Here is a 16,072-nt window from a genome sequence, read left to right on the forward strand (position 1 = left end):
ACTTGCCAGGGCAGCAGAACATGTATTGCAGGCTACTCAAAAACACACACCACTCAAGTCCTTCCCTTGAGAAAGGTGATGCTGGTGCCAAAGGCAGAGGCACTGGAGGTGTTTTCACATGACAGTTCAAGCCCCCTCTTAAGGAACAAGTTATTTTAGTGCAGCAAGACCCAGGTCTCTGTGCATTCCTCTGACAAGAATGAGTATGTGTGTGATTGCACAATTGTCTAGGGCTTTCTGAAGCATCCAGGAGTGCTGTTTTTCATGAACAGGCAGATTCTAGCTTTCCTGGGGTTTTTGATTTCTTCATACAGAGAAACTAAAAAGCAGAAGCAGCCACCATTGCTCTCATGCAATCCTCAGGCATCTTACTAAGAAGGTTCTGCCACTGTTACACTCATTTTGCACCCAGGGAAACTTGAGAACAGAAATGTCATGGTCAAAGTCATGTGGAAGTCCAGAGGCTCAGAGGGATAACCTGGAACAAAGAGCCCCCTGGCTCACAACCCATCAGGAATGTCAGCTGGGCATGCTGTATAATCCACCTTATCATCTGATAACATAATGATCTCACTTGTTCAGCTTAATGTGTCACAACCCCACTCCTCCATAACTGTTCTCTTTGGTCACCAGTAGTACTCAATCATTAATGAAGTTAAAAGATCCCATCAAGAGATAGACACATGCAGGGTATAAAAAGAGGCTCGGGAGTTAATTAATGCTTTAACACACCTGTAAGCCAAAAGGTCTGTGAGTGACTGATGTGAAGGCAGAAAGCACATCCAGGCAAATTTTATACAGGATACACAACCTGGCTGTTGCTCCATGGAAAGGACAATAAAAGAGAATTATATTTAGTTAACAGCAGTTTTGGTCTATCTTCCTACTCTGTTCTTTTTAAGCATAAAATAGGATTATTATTTGAATTTTAAATGACTCCTACTCACACACACATACCCAAATTGATGATTGCTTAATGTTTTTATCATCCCAAATTCTGTAATGCTCCCTACGCTGCTCAGAACGTACATGAAGCAAAATTTGGAAGCATTCACCAAAAACATATCCTGCAAATTATTGTCTCCAGAGACTCATGGCCTACAAGGTCATCTTCTATTTACCAGAAACACAATACATTTCAGTAAATAACATAGATCCTCCATGAGCATATCAATATAACAAATATACAGATGCATTTTGTCATTTATTGTAAAAGCCGAGCCTTATTGCCCATTTTAGCACTGTAAGTTAAATTAACCCAGCTTAACCCAGCCACCCTATCTGGCAGTCACTCTTGGGAAGATCACTAGAGAAGCACAGCTCTGTGATAATTACATCTGTTTTGCCAGACAAACCACAGCAACTAAAGCTACCTTATCTATACTTAAAGCAGTCCCAAATCCACAAGGAAATGCAAATCTTCTGAAAAACACCATTACCCTTTTTAAAATGCTCAGGAATTAAGAGTTCTGGAAAACACAGTGAGCATACTTGGGCTTCGTGACTAGATATGAAACAAAATCAAACCTCCTCAGCACTTCATGGGCCTGGGAATTTGCATGATGCTCCCACCACTCACTACCACAGATGTTTTGAAACTTCCTTCTGCTGAAATCTCAAAATGAAGATGATCAACCAAATATTTTTTCTCTTCCTGGGAACAGATTCCCTTGCTGATTAACACAGATACTTTTAAAAAAATCAAAAATCAAAAACAACAACCAACTTTGTACTTTTTTTGATCAACTATTGCAACTTTAGTTCTTAAAATGTACTCTGCATACCTCTGCTTTCACTGTAGTTTCTTTAGCCCCTGGCATTTGACATTTTGTCTGCCTCAAAATTGATTCAGTCTCTTCCATTATAATTTACTCATGGAAAGAAGCATTTGTAACAAGTTTTCTTATTTCTTATCACATTCTTATGCTAGCCATCATCTTGAGAATGCCTTGAATCCAGTAAAGAGTCACTTTTCTGTATATATCTTAGTTACACCATCCCCATTTTTCTCATTATTCATTACCATTATTATCCAAAACATCACCATTTTAAAGTTTCCATCCCTATTAGTTGCTTTATGATTTCTCTCATAAGCTTTCCATTGCTACTGCTGAGTCAATAGCTAATATACACACAATAATGTGGGGTAAAGCAGCAACACTAATACAGTTTTTGTTTTGTTAAAACAGGGATGAATCAATACATATTAGAGCATCCAGCCTCCCTCGGTCCCTATAGGATCGACCGTTCACCTCCTGGGTTGCATGCCTGATGTTGTAAATGCTTCATCCTGAAGCAACTGGACTTCGATTAGATAAAAGGCCCCTTTCAGCACCATGTTGGAGATATTAGAGCTGGGTTTGAGAGAGGCACTTCCTGCTAAAAGCTCAGAGCCTTCCCACACAAAGAGGCTAGCTGACATCCTGCAGGGCTTTTTGGAGGGCTGATTAGCTCAGGCACAACAGGAGCACGTACACAGAATCATCTGAAATGGTGGCATCGCTTGGCATATGGTGGGTTTCTCTGCAGAGCCCTTACACCAGCAAAAAAGCCCAGCTCAGCCCCAGCCTGAGGGCTTGCACCCTCACCTTCACCCACACAGCCCTCACCATTGAGTTTGATCATTTGGTCTCGACTACTTTGAAGCACCATCTGTGATAAACCCACTGACGGACCTTATTCGCTCCTATTCCAAACGTCCCTTTATTTATACACCAATACTAAAGCAGTCTTTTGCTGCTGAAGAAGTACTGTTAGGAAAGGGTTAGTGCATTTCAGTTCACACACAAAAACAGAGTTTCTCCCTCACTGAGATGACCCTTAGCCAACTTGAACACATTCCCAGGCTCGCCTAAGTCGCTGGTGCCTGTGTGGCCAGCCAAAGACCAAAACACAGTAAGGGGAGCCGCTACCTTGCATCAGTACAATTCTCCTGGCCAAGGCAGGGGTAAGCTCTGTAGCACAAATAACTATCTCAGCCATCCCCAAAAAGGGCTGCTCTGCTGCATGTTTCTTTATTATCATTCCTCAAGTCAACCACTGCTTCCCCAACAAGGCTCCCTGACTGGAGCTGCAGACAGAGCGTGAGCCTGCAGCCACGGGAATGCTGTGCATATCACAGCTTGCACTGCTCCTTACTGCCACCACACTACTTTAAAAATTCAAGCCTGCTCTGTTAAAGGTCACTGATTTCTGTATTTTCTGGATGGCAGAGGATGGTATGGGGAACCCTTTTTAGCTGCTCTTTGTTGTTGTTTTGCTTTGGAGGTTTTTTTGTTTGTGGTTTTTTTGGGTTTTTTTATGTGTACTCAGATATCAGAAGAGATGCCAATAAATCTGCTGTGTTTAGAGAAGCACCTTTCATATTACTGCAGGGAATAAGACAGGGGACACCACAAGATGGCACAACGGAGTGCTTCACACACATTTCCCTTTCAGTCCAAGTCAGAGGACCCATAAACAGAAATGCTTATTTAGCTCCTGGGAAGCTGTTCAAATCTGCAGAGCAATTTCTACTTCAGAGGCAGCATGAACAAATACTGCCTAGAAGACAGGTAAGAAAAAAGTATCCTTGTTTTAGAATTAATAACAACTAAGGCATGGGCACTGAAAGATTTGCCTAAAACAAAAAGGCAAGATGAAGCAGTAAAGCTTGAAAGAGAAGCTTGGAGTAAAAGGGTCCTAATTCTGATGTTTGAAAAGAAACAACATAGCTTGGAGGTTTATCAGCAAATTAAGACAAAATTTCCAGACATAACTAAACTTGTTCCAACAGCTCTAGCAACATTACCACTACCACCTACAGGCAGCCCTGTCCTAGCCCTGTGAACAGCTTCTAAAAGACACATGAATCAAACTGAGCTTCTTTAACACCTATGAAGCACAAAGAAATATGAACACTTGCTATTACCCTGTCTGCTACCAGCAAACCATACAGCTATTTCAGTAAATGTGGGATTTCAGAAGAAACTGAGGCGTGCTCACCTTTGGCCAGACATCACCTATGGCAGCAACAGGATCCACAGACACTCCAACTGCAAAGCCCTGTCACTGAAGCAGCCTGGGATGTGGTCACCAGTGGTGCAGACTGGGACTGTCCTGATTTACAGATTTTACATTCTGAAGTTTTGTATCTTAGGCGATTAACCACAGAGCTGCTTGTGGAGGAGCAGCCACCTATTGCCTGTGTATACAGGGCTCCCTTTTTCTAGCAGTCACGAAACAGAGTTTCATGGCATCGTGAGAGATGTCCAACACAGAGCAGTAAACACAATCCCCTGCAGGCTGCAAAGCTTCCTTGTCATCCTGCTCACCACCACACAATTCCCAACAACAAAAAACCATAATGCTGTAAAACACTAAATACCAGAAGACCAACCTAGAGTGTTATTTAAGCCTGCTCTGAGCCATAAAAATGGGAATCAGCAGCTGCATTTCAACAATTCAAAGACCTCTCCATGGCACTGGACACAGGCACTCCCCTAGCCAAGGTAGGGGAGGGGAGCAGGCTCAACCACATACCTTCATTTGTCAACTCATCAATGAGGGGTAACACCCCAAAGGGGGCTTTTCTTCTCTGTACCTACATTATGCAAAAATAGGTCACAAGCACATTAGTGTTAATATACCATTATTTCACTTTTCTTTTTCCTACTTTTGCACTTATCTGTATACAGCCATTACACAGATTCAGTGCTGAAATTCAGGTTACAGTGTGCTTCTGCAGGACTCCCAAATACTCGCCTCTTACGATGTTCTAGACCCCCAACACTTGGTTAAAAAGCAAGTTGAAAACATTCTGTTGACTGGTAATGCAAAACAGCCTGGGCTCCAGCATTTTCTGTGAAACAATTTTTTATGCTTTTGTACTACTTCTCTCCATCACAAAAAGATTGTACAGGCATCCTTTAGGAAAAAAAACTCCCATTACCTGTCCATAGTGTTAATAATAAGAAAATCCCAAACACTTTCCCTCTTCCTACACAGCTTCTTTCTGTGTTTACGCACAGCAGTTAAATCTGGAAGCATTTTCGTGTGCTGCAAATGACGCTGTTTCTATGCAGAAGTAGCTGGAAATAGATTTTGCTATTACAGTGCTTTTATTCTTATCTTCTTTAATTTCATCACTTAGAAATGCCAGATTACATTTTGCAGTGATCCTTAGTGATGGGATTGCTCTTTTTCTAAGTGTGTCACAGCAACCATAATGAAGAACTTTAAAGACCAGGAAACAAAACAAAACTTCAGGTTCAGAGGAAATGCAATTTGATTCACAGTGCAAACACTTTCTAAGAAACTCTTCTACAGACATTCCTCTTTGCTTTTAGCTACCAACAATTAAATAAGATTTAATTACTGAAATGCAATGCACTTAGCTACACTGAATATTGAAATAAATTAAATAAGCACAGTGGAAGAGTTTTCCTCAATAGCCACTGCTATAAACCAGTTTCAAAAAAATTGACCTTGGATAGCCCCAAGAGCTAAGGGCCAGAGAAAGATACCAGCTTAATAAATCATAGAATTAAGTCTTTTGTGTACTCTCCACAGCATACACAAATTGAAACGCAAACCAGTGGGCAGAGAATCATAAAAAAACCCCAAGCCAAAGCAGTTCTTTTCCAAAGAAACCATTGCTGTGGGTGCAAGACAAAAACCTCTTCACCGCTAGGTCCAGAGAGGATGCAAGATCTTCTCCTCCACACTGCTACAGGAGCCTCATTGCTGTCCTCAGGTGCACTCTTGATTTCCTTTTCTTCCCCTTGCTTCCCCACAGTACCCTTTTTCCTTCCCCATCATCTGTAAAATATGAAGTACCCACTGGAACTAACACGACTGTGACAGCCACTTCATCCCTAATCACTTGAGCTACACTGCAAGACTTTATACACTTTGATATCTTAAGAGCATCAATCTTTCAAGAGAGGGATGGTGCTTGAGTGCTGAAACCAGCTACGTAGCCATTTAAAATCCTTAAAAGCCACCATTATATGCGTGGCCCCCAAACTCAAGATACTTTATTATGCTGTTTTACATTTTATATTATCCCTTTTTTTTTTAAGGATATCCTTTGTCCTATTTTATTTCTAATGTATCACATTTCTGCTAAAGAAATCTTTTCTTTCAGAGTTTAAAATACCTTCCAGAAATGGCAGAAAGGGAGCAAACTACTCCCTTATCCCTGCTCAAGAAAGCAAGGCTGAAAGGGACTTCCCCTTGCCCACTGCTATCCCTGCATGAAAAGGGCAGTGCAAAGGAGGCCCCTTCCAATACGGAGCTTTCTTGCAGCTCTCATACTTCATTACTTAAGTGGTGGGATTTGAAGATGGCTGGGGAATTCTCTGATGGCTTACCCAGAGCCAACCACCCACTCGGCTGATGTGTAGCTAACCTTCTCCTGGAGAAAATTCACAACAGGTTCTATGTCGTGCACTTTACTCTTGCAGCCAGAACAGCTAAATAACTGAGGTATGAACAGTGTTCCCACTTTCTTGTCATGCAGGTGCACGGTACTGGATGCATTTCTTTCTTAGGAAATTCTGCACCAGATGAAGTTCCCTCCCTGCTCCCACTCTGTATCTAACAGGCAGGAAACCCAGCAATCAGGCCAGCTTCAGGCAGTGACACAGCTGATTGCATCTGGCTTCCCCTTAGACAGAAATTCAGGAATTGCCACATTCCAGAAAAGTAATTTTGCCTCCAACGTCCTGCAAAAAAATACTTGGCAGTCTCCCCCACTCTCCAAATTAACACTATCTTGTCTACCTAAGAAGTACAGGCTGCATGAGTTGGGCAAAAACCACTAAGTAACCATTCATGGAGGGTTATTTTTCTTACTGCTGATTTTTAAGAGTTTTATTATGTCAATTATCTAATGCTGTAAATTATTAAAAATCAATATACTCCTATTCAATAAAAAAGCCATTTTCAGAATTTCTGGTTTTGAGAAGATTCTTGAGTGTATCACACTATTACTGCCTACTTGTTACTTATTCAGCTTCTTATACAATATATTAACCTGGGAAGAAAATGCATGTAATAACAAAACATCCCCATTTAGCTGAAAAAAACATCAACATCTAACAGCCAACTGGAAAACCCAAATAAAAAACCAACAAACAAAAAAGGAAGAAAAAATTAAGAAGTCCAAAACCATGCTCTAAAAGAAGGAAATTACAATCCACTGAATGCAAAAACCAATAAATGATTCTGCTCTTCAAACTTAGGAGTTAAGTATAGCAACTGCTGCAATTTGGCAACCAACACTCAGTTCAAGTTACTCCTTCATATATAAAAGATTTCAATAATTTTTAAACTACCCATACCTCTGAAAATTTGGGGAAAAAATCAGCTTGCTTCCCCCAGAAAGCCTTCCCAAGATAATGCACATGATGCAAAAGTTTTTTAAGTCAAACTCTTTCTCAGAACAGTTTTGTGTATGAATTTTGCTTTTATAAGCACTGATTCACATGCTTGATGCTACTTAGGGAGAGGAGGAGAGCTTTTAAAAGGTTACTTCACTACTTCTAAGTTGTGAACTTACAACTCTGCTTGTCAGAGCAAGCTACAGAAGTGTACAGGGAACTAGATCCTCCTGGGCTTTATAATTTTATCTAGAGTAATGATTTACAAGCTCTTCAATTTGTGGACTATCTTTTCTCTATGGAGGTATAGCACAGTCTGCTAAAAAGGAAAGTAAACCTGAGCCTTTTTAGATGGTAGGTTTTAAGCTACCACAGTCCATCTTAGTTTGTAAGAACAAGGCTTCCAAGTACAATTTTAGGTTTACACCAGTTATAAAGTATGGCATTAATATACACACACCAGTTTAGTTAAATTTGCTTCTAATGTGACTATCATCCGTAGCCTAAATTCACAATAACATTGATTAACTATCACTGGAATTACACATCAACCATCAATCACTTCAATAAACTCACCTGGATTCAGTCAATTTGCTGGTATTCTCAAAGAAATCAGAAAGAAAAATGTCATTCAATTGTGCTGCCTAAATACCTGATTAATGTGTGTCCTCACCATTTTTTACCCACTTCTTGTTTATAATCTCTTCTCAAGATCTTTCGTTTCTTGAAGTTCTAAATATTTTCTTATATTTTCCAATATTTTCATTTTGTTGAGCTTTGATATTTATATCAACACAGGAGTTTTGTACAACTAAAATTTGAAGTTTTAAAGAAATTACTATAAAGATTTTGAATTACACAGCTAAGTACCCAAACACGCCATAAATAAACGATCAGCGTCTTGGTAGCAGGTTTGCACAAAATTTTACCCAACAGACTATCAGATATGTGGAAGATTTGAACCCTGCCCACCCACAAACACTTGTATTAGAGAAAAATTAACTTCATTATTCAGATGAGAACATTAATGGTGTCACTAAAGCACAACCATCAAAACTCAAAACCTCCCACCCACAACTGCAACACTGAAAAAAGCCCCCAGTTTTATCTTCCATGTCTTCTGTGTCAGGATCCTGTAATCGCTCAATTTGTCTGCATCATCATGTCTCATTTTCTTGCAGGCTAGATACAGATATCTTCTCTTTCTTAAATCCTAGCACTTCTCACACAAGTGCACCAAGAAATGAAGACAAGGAGCAGAAAGCATCCACATCAACACGTCTGTGATGGAATGACTTTTCAAATTCAGTTGCATGGCAGAGCTCACACCAATTCTGAAAAGGCCACTACCTTCTCCTTGCTCATAAATTAGATGGGAACTTAAGAGATCTTCTGTCTTCAGGTATAGGTATCTCCTACAGTAGAGGTCAAAGGAGGTGGAAACAATGGGACACTATTGACATCTACTCCAGGCTGCATAAAGAAGCTCCAGGAGACATTGCTTTGCTCAAGCTAAAAAAGCAAGAGGGCTCACTACCCAACATGTTTAACAGAAAAAAAATAAAATATGGCTTTTTGCCTCAAACAATCACATCATCATGATCATGAAGTACATTTTTAATGAGGCCACTCCTACCCTAGAAGCTGTTAACATACACAGACATGTAGTTAAGGCCCTAATCTAAAAATGCAGGTGACAGAAGCAAGTAGATATAACCCTTTCAAAGAAGAAATGCCAAATACCAGTGTTTTAAAACAATATATCTATGCCCACTCTTTGCATGAAAAAGACCACAATGTTTCATCCAACAATATCAGAATCAAATCTGTAACCTCAGCTTCTCTCAATCTGATGCCTCAGAGCAGTTTCAGAAGCTAAGCATCTGTGATGGTTGCTAATAAAAAGTCTGAAGAATTCTGCTTTCAAATATGCAAAAGTGGGTTGGGGAGAGGGGGCAGTTTCACTTTCCTGCAGCCACATGAAGATACATAACAGCTTTCAAAGTACATCATTGACTCACTCATGGTAAAAATCAATCAATTCTATGACTTTTATGGAGCCTGGTAAATTAGCTAGAAAAAACACAAGCTTCTCTGGCTCCTCAGGGTTCACAATATGTGATCTGACCCTGGCTGTAACAATCATGTCACTATAAACAAATTATGAAGGAATCACAGCTGTCTGGAAACCCTGGTACTCAATAATGTTCCTTCCAAGGGGGTCAAAGCCTATAGACCACAGGCTTCAAGGAGCCCTGCACTGAGCCAGTGCAGCAATAGCAAAAAAAAAAAAAAGAGAGATCACCAAATGCAGATGTGATGCAAGACACAACCACACAGGGAGAAACATCAGCTCTCATAACAGGGCATCATTCCTGGGGTGGGGCACATGATACTTCCCTGCAGTCAAACCAGAAAGAAGATTTAATACAAAGGAAAAACACTACAAAAGTGACAAATGGCAAGGTAATTCAGTTTAAGGACTAACATAATGATTTTTCTTCTTCACTCAATTTCTAGTCTTTGCCACGTTTCTGCTTCCAACAGGCTGTGTAATCCATCCAAAGACTTCAATATCACACAAAAATCTTCATTGTTAAGGACAGTGATTTTTATTTATACTGTCTGAAGTTGCTACTTGTCGGCCAACATGCCAACGTTCTGGGGAAGAAATGGTGAGAAGAAAGACTAGGCTGAGGCTGAGCAACCTCTTCAGCTGTGATTCTGTAAGATTTGTTCTGTGCAGAAACAAGAGAGATTGCACTTACGCACAGCAAGCTGGATGCATTTGGAAAGGCAGGGCTGTTCTACTGAGAGCAGCTCTGCTCATGCTCAGTCAACATGCTTGAGACATGCTACGCTTCCCGACATGCAGCTCATGCAAGGCATGCTGGATTTTGGCTATTGAGCTCAGGTAAACTTAATAGAGTGGCTGTGATTTCCAGATATCCAACATCCATGGTTTCACCTGGATCACCAAAGGCTTGGAAATCCAGGAGAAGCACACCATACCTACCTTCAATATTCCACCAAGTTCTGGTTTCCCCCTACCCGAAGTGCAATCAGAGAAACTCAAATGCATGGGGGTTACCAAGATCAAGGATAGATCAAGGGTTAATCTGTGCCAAGACAAGCAGTCCTGATTTAAAAGTTCTGAATACCTGACACTAACCCCGAGTTCTCTCCCAAAGGCAAGTTTACCCTAGGCTAAATTTGTCACCTTTCATATGCCTATGTTGCAATTCTAGTACACTGAATTCTTACTTATCAAATGCACAGCCTGCCCTTTTGTGTGCAGCTGCTTCAGTGCTATTTGCACCATGTTTCTGCCTGGAGGTTTGTCCCTCTGCTGTTGTGCCCATAGCTTGAGAAGCTCATAATTGGCAGATCTGGGACACTAAATAATTCTTAGTGGAAGCCAGGAAGCTTCCAACAAACAAGAAAAAAAAACAACAAACAAGACAAAAAAAATCTCAGTTGGGGATGTGTGTATGTGTAACGAATGAAAAATAGTGGTAACATAAAACTGTCTGAATATATTTCTTTCCAGGTCACTTTCACCACGGAACATGCTTTGATTCTCTAAATTCACTCTGTTGATGTAATAAACCCACTCCTGTTCATTAGCAGATGCATAGATGGCTGCAGAACCACACTTTAAATGAGGCAGTGCTGTGTTCTGTTCCAGATTATTAGTTTGAAATACAAATGCACTTGCAGTGCATTTACTCCTGTGTATGTATAGCTAGTACTGCTTTTATACCAGAACAGTGATTCAAGTAACACAGACTACCAGTACAAGGTAACCAACAGTTTTGGAGAAGCCAAAAAAACATAGTGATTTGTGTTTAATTTGCTGATTCCTCAATAAGAGAGAAATCTTTTGAACCTACAAATGAGGCCATCTGAAAAGTATGAAGGAAAGGATAAGACTTAAAAGATAATGTATTTAAACAAAAAAACCTAAAAATTATAATTAGAGCTATGTCCACAACCCATAAAACTGGTACCTTCTGGTACAGCTTCAGAAATCAATTTTGTTATCAAAATACTGTCAGTAAATCTAAGTAATACACACACAAAAGGAAGTCTAGAATTCAGCAATCATCTCTGTCTTACCCTTGTTATTAATTGAAACAGATGGCAGTGGGGGTGGTAATAGCTACACACAATTTGGGACACTAAAAAGGAAGACATCAAGCTTATAACAGTCACATGTACAAATACATGGTGCCTTTTATTCTAATCATATTCACACAGAAATATTTGAGGATGATCCAGTATTAGAAACAGAATCTACCTTCTCTTTTATGCATATAAACTGCTCTCTTCCACTCATGGACCCAACTCCATCCACTAGATGATTGGTAAGAAGCAGGAAATTTAAATCATTCAATCCAAGATGAAAAATCTCCTATTTTTTTTTAAAGGGAATTAAAATAAAACCCTGGAATATATATAAAACTGCTTGCAAAGCAAGGAGCACTGCATCAGACTTGGCACTTCACATTCTAGGTCACACTTGCACGAAGCAGGCAAGAAAGTGAGGGAAATCAATTAGAAGTGAAAAGCCTCCATGCACGTGCCAAAATGCAGTCTTAAGATGCAGCTGTGTAACCCATCAAATCCAGCCTAACACAGCTGACCCAGAGAGGCTGAGCCCACTCCCCCCCAGTTCCACCACACCACAGGGCACTCTCAAAGCCACCCAGCTGCTCAGGGGGCTCAGCCAGGCTGAGGGGCTCCCACCACGTGCACACAAGCCAAATCGATTCTCCAGCACCTGACATAGGTGTCTCTTGCCATGTCTATGCCACCGACCCCAACAGGGGAGCTGCAACCTCTACCAGAGGGGCAGGTGGCAAACAGAATTGGAAACTTCCCAGGATGGGCACAGCTGGCTCAGCCAGTGCTTGCTAGCCATCTTGCATTGGAAGGAGGGCTTCCCTCGAGAGATGGACAACTTCCATGATTTTAATTACCACCCTTTTGCTTTTCCCCTAGAGGACAAACCCCCAAAGAGAAAAGAACCTAACTTTTCTTTAGAAAAGACCAGCCATGAGATAGGTATCATTATTGCAGGAAAGAGCACAAAAGGAAGAGCAATGTAATTAAGCACCTAGTGATGCACCACAGCTGCATGACTTTGAGTCATCCTATGACCCAGGTATACAGACCCAGCCCGGGCAGCCCTTTGCTGGCAGCTCACCTCCAGCATCCCACTAGGCACAGACAACTCATTTGGGGATGCATCTGCTGATAAATCTGGCAAAGCTGCTCCCTGTTGAAAGGGCAGCACAGGCATGGTGGACATCCCTGAAGGAAAAACAAACGCTGGAGGCCAGCAAGACAGATAACTAGGGCACATAAGTAGCAGAGTAACAAGCCCACACAGGGGTTTATGTATTTGTTTAACCCCTACACTAGAATAATCAGTGCCATCTGGGCTGATTAACCTTAAATAAATAAAATGTCACAGCTTCCTACAATGGATGAAAAGCAAAAATGCCACATGAACTTGTACTCAACTTTTCAGAACAACCAGAACCAACTCCAGCTCTTCTGACACTGTGCTAGCACCCATCCTTTAATAATTAATCAGGGACAAAATATACACAGCATGAACTCCAAATTTCAGTTTAAGAGTTAACTTATACAAAGAAGCCAATACTTGTTCTGTCAGTCCTTGCTCACTCTTGGGAAAGAGGAAGCAACTCAGACATGTTGCATAACTGCTCATCGGCACCGTCAAAGAGCTTGAGCAGTAATTGCAAAACTAATATCACTGCTTCAAATAGGTGCAAAAATATACAGTGCAAGGCCCATTAAGAGGATAGATGAGGAGACAGACATTCAACTCCTCTCACTGTCAAGGCCTCTTCAGAATAATTTAATACAGGATCCAAAGAAAATGTCCTCCCACGTGTATTGATGCTAATTCACAGAATTAAAAAGCAAACCTAAGAACGCTGAAGCAAAGAAAATAGTTCACTGTAAAATCAGCTTCCAGTTTGGGCAAATCAACTTGGTAGCATGCTTCATTCATATGCCCTAATGTACACAAAGTATGTCATTTTGGTCAAGTGGTCTGTAAATCTGGCACTCCTGCTATCCACAGATACACAGGTGGTTTCCAAACAGCTCTTTCAGCTCCCCTTTAGCTATTGCATCAGCCAAGACAAGTACATTCATATTTAAGACATTTTTCTGAAAGGTTCATGCTGCTTTTTAAAAAAATAATCAGAAACCAAATGTATGCTTGTATGCTTACACAAAGTTTGTTTTGCTAGCAAATTAAAAAGCAGCAGTAACCTATGTGGTCAACTTCACAGCACCATGGAAGAAGATATTGTGTCTACTTGGAGAAGAAGAGTAAAAAGCCTCTATCTAATACAAAGGAAACTATAGATCTATAGATCTATAGAACTATAGCTATGCAGGTGGTTAAATAGAAAGGGAAAAACATGAAATCATAAGACCTGAGTTCCATAGAGAAACATAGTTCTCTTTCTTTTAAAGCCATCAGCAATCAAATAGAGGAAAATAAATGAAACATGTTTTTCAGATGGGGTGTTGTCTCCATCAGATCCCCTCCCCATACAAGTATACAGTGGAGGGAGAAAATACACAAAAAGGATACAGAGACTTATTTTCACAGGACTTCTTTGGAACTAAAGGAGCAGAGGACTTAATCAAGAATTTTTTACAATTTTCTTCATGTTACTGCAAGAAGCAATCCATTTGTCACGTACACTTAGCAACCCCTTGCAGATTACTAATATAAAATTGTAGTAAACACTCTTTCAGTGAAAGATAACATGCTTGGCTGCATAAAATATTAAACAGTATGTAATAGAGTATGTTAGGTTAGTCACAGCACTTAACACTGCTGTAACTATATCTATGTTTGCTTTCCAATGAGAACAACATGAAAACATAGAGCATCTGTCCCAGAACTGCACACAGAAATGACAATTCATTTTATAAAAGAAGCTTCTCTTGCAAGGTACTAAATAAACAAAAGACACATAAAAAAAATAGTCTCATCTTCAGAAAAATGCTCTAATAAATTACAACCTAAATTTAGACAATTAAAATGACAACATTTGCCAATGTCTCCTTTTTATACATTCACAGAGCACCACAATTTTATTAAAAATAGCAAAGCTGGCCACAGAGTCACTGTTTGGAGTTGGTACATTTGGGCTGCACTCCAGCCACTGCCAGAGCACCTCTCTGAAATCCCAAGCTTATTATCAGTGGCTCCTTGCCATCCCAGCCTGGGGTGCTGCAGCTCCCTGGCCCTCTGTACCCCAAGTCTCCTCCCTCCTGACAAGTTATGGTCATGCTAAATTAGTAGCCAAGCTACTTTTCCAACCACTAATGAATCTTATCAGGACAAAATCAAAATAGAGGACTATGGATTTGAAACAACAGATACATATCCCAAACCCCACTTACCTAAGTGACTCAAACACCTGTGATGGAGACCTGGGAGAAACCCTACCTTCATACTCTCTCACAGCTTTTCCAAAACAAGGGCCCAAACCTACCAGAAAGAATTTTTTTACCTGTTCCTAACCACTCTGGCTCACTGATCCACACAACTGCCAGACAAAACATGTTTTGTAACTTGGCTGGAGCTCTGAGCAGACTTTTAACAGCTAAAAGCTCAGGAATTGTCTATTAACCACCCTTGAGAGGCCTCCAGAAAGTATTTTATTTCAGGCTATTGTTTTGCTACCAGCTTTTCTGGCAGCCTCTTGCTACCACAGCCCATTCACGGCATAACCACCTCAATAGGTAACAGAAAAAGGCACAATACAAGGTAGGCAAACCCCCCTGCCGAATAAAATGGGCATTTTCTTATTTAATTACAGAGCAGTTGGCCATCAACACATGCATTTAAAGAGCCAGCTCCAGAGTCTGCAATCATCAGAGAGCAGCCTTGTGTAAATACACCAGAAATACACAAATATCCTACCCTGTTGCCCTGAAAAACTGCAGATAAATAATATGAATGGTAATCTACCTGATGAAGAGCAAAGATGGAAAACTTCAGTTTTCATGGTTGGTTAATGAGATAAGCCACAGCCCGAGGCAACAGTCTCTACCAAATAGAGTAAGAGTGGATTTCCAGCTTATTTTACCTACATTTTTTCCTGAAAGAGATAAACAGCATACTTGCTGTGTTATCTAGGATACTAAGCATACATGAAACAAACACGGCAGATAATTCCATTACTATTTGTTCCTGCAAAGGAGTTAGACATTCAGTAGTGAACATCCACCCAGGTAAATGAAATAGTTAAGGAAGAAGTTCAGGAATTAATTCTACTCTGCTCTCTAGGCAGCTGTCAGACTGCAATGATGAGCAATTTATCTTCCATCTACAACACTATCAGCAGACAAGCAGAGTCACTGGGGAAGCCAGCTGCAGTCTACACCCTTCACGATATAAAATCCACGCCTCTGAAGATGCAGACACCAGGGAACTTAGTCATTTGCCCAGCTGCCCCATCAACTGTGAAATACTTGCCCTTCTGTGATTTTCCTTGTCTGGTGTCTGCTGCCTGAGCAAAGGAGAGGTGCCCCCCGAGGCAGCAGTTCCAAAAACATCCTCTATGCTCTTCCACCCTGACTTGGAATCAGCTGTGCAAATCCCCACACCTTTGCATCGCAGTTAGCACAGCCTGAGAAACCCCACA

The 16,072-nt window shown here is 40.6% G+C and overlaps 1 protein-coding gene across 11 annotated transcripts in view; it reads right to left on the reverse strand.

The window, feature by feature from the left end:
• The window catches only part of CARMIL1 (capping protein regulator and myosin 1 linker 1), a 195,039-nt gene that overhangs the window by 119,426 nt on the left and 59,541 nt on the right, over positions 1-16,072 (reverse strand). The window contains exon 1 of one of the 11 annotated variants that reach the window (XM_085571840.1): positions 733-16,071. The exons of the other annotated variants lie outside the window; for them this stretch is intronic. The gene's annotated coding sequence lies outside the window, so the exon portion shown is untranslated. Of the gene's footprint in view, positions 1-732; position 16,072 lie in introns of those variants that run through there. 11 annotated transcript variants of the gene reach the window in all.

The sequence above is a fragment of the Lonchura striata genome, chromosome 2, assembly GCF_050655825.1.
Source record: "Lonchura striata isolate lonStrDom1 chromosome 2, ASM5065582v1, whole genome shotgun sequence".
Taxonomy (NCBI): Eukaryota; Metazoa; Chordata; class Aves; order Passeriformes; family Estrildidae; genus Lonchura; species Lonchura striata.